We start from the raw sequence: 5183 nt of genomic DNA on the forward strand, positions 1-5183 counted from the left end.
AGGATGGTCTCGATCTCCTGACCTCGTGATCCGCCTGTCTCGGCCTCCCAAAGTGCTGGGATTACAGGCTTGAGCCACCGCGCCCGGCCCCTCACATCTTTCACAAAGTGAATACGCCCTTATTTGACACTGGGTACAGCAACTTCGGGACCAGATTTTTGCTCCTGAGCGTGTAAAAATCACATGCTTGGGCAGGCGCAGTGGCTCACGCCTGTAATCCCAGCACTTTGGAAGGCGGGGGCGGGCGGATCGCTCGAGCTGAGGAGCTGGAGACCAGCCTGGGCAACATAGTCAAACCCCGTCTCTACAAAAAAAAAAAAAAAAAACCATAAAAATTAGTTGGGAGTGATGGCGCTGCACCTATCGTCCCAGCTACTTGGGAGGCTGAGGTGGGAGGATCACCTGAGCCCAGGAGGTTTCAGTGAGCTGTGATCACACCACTGCACTCCAGTCTGGGCAACAGAGCAAGACCATGTCAAAAAAAAAAAAAAGAAAAAAGGAAAAAAAAGAAGAAGAAGAAGAAGAAAGAAAAGACAAAAAAGTAAAAAAGAAAAGAAAAAGAAATGTATTTCCTTTTTGGAAAGCTTGGATGACCACAAGGGGGTTGAGATTCTAAAAGCCGAGGGAAAGCTTCCTAGGGCCCAGCCTCCCCATACAATTCATAGGACAGGTTTGGAGTGAGTGAAGACTACTATATTCATAAAAAGAAAGAGAAAGGAAAGACAAGACAATATTGTCCAATGAGTCAAGCGTGATCGTAGCACAAAGAAGCAGCACACTGTTCCCCAGAGCAGGGACCAGTTCAGCCAGGCGGTCCAGGGCTATGCCCCATATGGCTCCCGCCGTGCTCCTGCGCGGTGTCCCAGGGCCTCCTGGCACCTTCTTATCATCAGCCCGGGCGCGAAATGCCAGGCCAGATGGTAGAGGCAGAAGTCAGGCAGGCAGGTGCTGTCCAGGGCGTTCCAGGCCTCCTGAGTGTGCAGCCAGCGCCCAGTTCAGACTGTGCCCCAGGCCGAGGCTGGCCCGCGTAGGGACCGCGCTTGGCTAGACATAGCGCTCAGCGCGCAGCGCCCCCATGGACATCGCGCCGCTGACCTAGCTGTCAGACAGCGCCGCGAGGAGTAGGCAGGCTCGGGAGGCCGAAACGGGGCCCTCACCTCCAGCACTGCCAGGCTGCTAGAGAGGCCTTCCGTGGCACAGAGACCACAGCGGCGCGGCGCGATGGGCTGTGAGCGAGCATCTATAGGGGAGCGTTTCCCGTGAGAACGCTGAACCTGCGCCAGCCGAGCGCCCTGCAAGGGCTGCTGGTAAGAGGACTGTTCTCTATCGCCCAGCTGCTCCCGACCTTTTCTCTGAACTGGTGCCCTGCTTTTTTTGTGCTACGATCACGTTTGACTCATTGGGCAATATTGTCTTGTCTTTTCTTTCCTTTTATGGACATAGTCCTCGCTCACTCCAGACTTGTCCCATGAATTGTAAGGGGAGGCTGGACCCTGGGAAGCTTTCCCTCACGGCTTTTAGAATCTCATACCCCTTGCCGCTCGCCCTGGGAGGATGGAGATGCAGCCAGAAGACAGACGCCACTCCCCCAAACGCCAGCCTCCAGTATAAGCTACAAAATAAAAATGTGGTCCAGGTGAGGTGGCTCATGCCTCTAATCCCAGCTCTTTGGGAGGCCGAGACGAGTGGATCACCTGAGGTCAGCAGTTAGAGATCAGCTTGGCCAACATGGTGAAACTCCGTCTCTACTAAAAATACAAAAATTAGGCCGGGCGCGGTGGCTCACGCCTGTAATCCCACCACTTTGGGAGGCCAAGGTGGGTGGATCACGAGGTCAGGAGATTGAGACCATCCTGGTTAACATGGTGAAACCCTGTCTCTATCAAAAATACAAAAATTTAGCTGGGCGTTGTGGCGGGCACCTGTAGTCCCAAGCTACTCGGGAGACTGAGGCAGAAGAATGGCGTGAACCCGGGAGGCAGAGCTTGTGGTGAGCCGAGACAGCTGTCGCTCCAGCTCTGGGTGACAGAGCAAGACTCAGTCTCAAAAAACAACAATAACAAAAAAACAACAACAACAAAAATTAGCTGGGCATGGTGGCTCTGCCTGTAATCCCAGCTACTCCGGAGGCTGAGGTAGGAGGAGCACTTGAGCCCGGGAGGTGGAGGTTGCAGTGAGCCAAAATCATGTCACTGCATTCCACCCTGGGCAACAGATTGAGGCTCTGTCTCAAAAGAGAAAAAAAAAGAAAGAAAGAAAGAAAGAAAGAAAGAAAGAAAGAAAGAAAGAAAGAAAGAAAGAAAGAAAGAAAGAAAAAAAAGAGAAAAGAAAAGAAAAGAAAAGAAAATGTGAAGCTCTTATAAGTGCAGCCCCTCTGCAACTAGGCAAGCCCCAAGCAGCCAGGCCTGCCCCTAATCCTCTACCGCACAAGGCTTATTAAACTTCACACTTGGGAAATCTCGGAGTTACTTACTAGGAAAAAGCCATTCCCCACTTCCGCATTTGCATAATAAACGGAGAGGCAGGGAAGACCCATCTAACCACCCCACGTGTACTCACGTATACCCATGTGTCACCCTTATCAGATGCTGGAGGTGAGATAAGCTGCCAAATGCTCAATTTCTCTCTGCGGCTGTAATACAGCCATCCCTCCCCAGGGCCACATCTGGAGAAGGAAGTGGCTAGGACAGGGTCTTCAGGGAACCTGTTGCCTTATTCTCAGCTGCTTGTCTCAGTCCCCAACCCCCACCCCCAACTCAGTATCTAAGAGAGAGACAGTAGTTCCAATAGGGAAGTCTCCTGAAGGAGGCTAAAGTTCTGGGTACTGGGTTTAGGGTGGACCTAAAGAGTTGTTCTTCAGTTCTCTGAATGCTGCTTCATTGCTGTTAAATGATACTCTCCCCCTAAAAGGAAAAGAGACAGGAAGGACAGACTGATCTACAGTCAGACAGAAAGAAGGACTTCCAAAGTGTTAGACAAGCAGGGACAGCAGAGGGCGCCAATGTTGTACAAAGGCACTCGGAGGAGGCACCCACAAGCGCGTTTTTTTCTCACACTCTACAACTCTATTCAGAACCACCTCACCCCCAACCTTACACATACTCCCCATCTCACAGGCACATCAGAGGTCAGAGTTAGGACTCCAGGCTCTGATTCTCTGACTGGCCGCCAAGGGACCTTCACTAGCCCTCACCGCACCCCTCAACTATTTTCATGAACTTAGGGCAGTTCCCCTCAGTGGGGAGCTGGGGAGAGGAGCTGAGACTCCCAGTTTCCCTGTCCATCCAGTGGCCCTGTCCATGTAGCAGGAAGGCGTTTGCCGCAATGTTCTTTATAATGGGGAGTGAGTTGATGATACGCCTGGGTGTATTGTGGTACCACAAAATTAAAGTTTTGAAGGCTGTCCTGTAACATGGACTCATGTTTACACTGAAATGTGGACGTTAAAAAGCAGGACTCTTTATTGTTCACTATGTCAATAGTGTGCTTGCATATAGATAAAGACTGCAGGGGACACAGAAAAATTAAATGCGGATTGAGGTGGCATGTTTTTTCTTAAAAATACGTCGAAATTGTAAAATGATTGCCTTTGGGAGATAAGGTTATGGATAATGTTTCTTTTTCTCCTTTCCAAATATTCTACAATGAGCAAGTATTATTTGGGTAATCAGGAAAAAGAAGTTCACACACACACACCCCTGAAAGAGCTTGCTTTCTTCCTTCCTTCCTTTCTGCTTGCCTTCCTTCCTTCCTTTTTTTCTTTTTTTCTTTTTTTTCTTTTCTTTTTGAGATGGAGTGTTGCTCTGTCACCCAGGCCGGAATGCAGTGGCATGATCTTGACTCACTGCAACCTCTCCCTTCCGGGTTCAAACAATTCTCCTAACTCAGCCTCCTGAGTAACTGAGATTACAAGCACGCACCACCACCACACCTGGCTAATTTTAGTATTTTTAGTAGACATAGGGTTTCATCATGTTGGTCAGGCTAGTCTCAAACTTCTGACCTCAGATGACACCTGCTTCCACTTCCCAAAGTGCTGGGATTACAGGTGTGAGCCTCCACCCCTGCTAGTCTTTCTTTTCTTTTCTTTCTGTCTCACAATGTTGCACTGTTGCCCAGGCTGGAGTATAGTGGCGTGCTCATAGCCCACTGCAGCCTCCATCTCGGTCTCTCAGGCTCCAGGGATTCTCCTACCTCAGCCTCTTGAGTAGCTGGGACTATAGATGTACACCACCATACTCCCCTAATTTTTTATTTTTTGTAGAGAAGGAGTCTTGCTATGCTGCTCAGGCTGTTTTCAAACACCTGGGCTCAAGTGACCCTCCTGCCTCAGCCTCTCAAAGGGCTGGGATTAAAGTTGTGAGCCACTGCGCCTGGTTAAGCCTCTTCTTTCTTTCCTTTCCTTTTTCTTCTTTCTCTTGCTCGCTCTCTCTCTTTTTTCTTTTTTTTTTTTGAGGCAGGGTCTCACTCTGTCACCCAGGCTGGAGTGCAGTGGTGTGCTCTTGGCTCACTGCAGCCTCCACCTCCTGAGCTCAAGTGATTCTCCAACCTCAACCCCCCAAGTGGCTGGGACTCCAGGCATGTGCCACCATGCCCAGCTCATTTTTGTATTTTTTGTAGAGGCCGACTTCACCATCTTTCCCAGGCTGGTCTCAAACTTCTGGGCTCAAGAAACCTGCCAGGCTTGGCCTCTCAAAGTGCTGGGATTACAGGTGCAAGTCACCGCCAAGCCACCCGCGAGCCTGTTATCTTAATGTTGTCACCATGTTAATTAAGGAAGACACCTTCCCTTTCCCACCAAAGTCGCTTGTATGACTCTTCTTCTTCTCCCCACCCACTCCTCCTCATCACCCTCTTTAGGGGATCCCTCCACCACAAAACCAGAATGTAAACGAGCACACTTGGAAAATCCGACCTCCTCTGATCCCAGCCTCCTGCTGGTGTGAGCTTGGGCTCTTGTGGCCAAGATGCTGAGAGGGGAGGGGACGACCACGGGGGAGTATTCCTGAGTTTTCTGCAGGGAGGAACAGAACATATGTCACCTCTATCCCTGGTTTTTTCCACACATATTACTGCTATTGTTATTTCAAAATGTTCAGGACCAGAAGTTTCTGCCAACTCCTCTACCAAAAAGGCTCCTGTCCTTCCCCAGTAACAGTCTCTAGCTCTCTCTGCTGGCTCCC

This window comes from Colobus angolensis, unplaced genomic scaffold (assembly GCF_000951035.1).
Source record: "Colobus angolensis palliatus isolate OR3802 unplaced genomic scaffold, Cang.pa_1.0 Scaffold37, whole genome shotgun sequence".
Lineage (NCBI taxonomy): Eukaryota > Metazoa > Chordata > Mammalia > Primates > Cercopithecidae > Colobus > Colobus angolensis.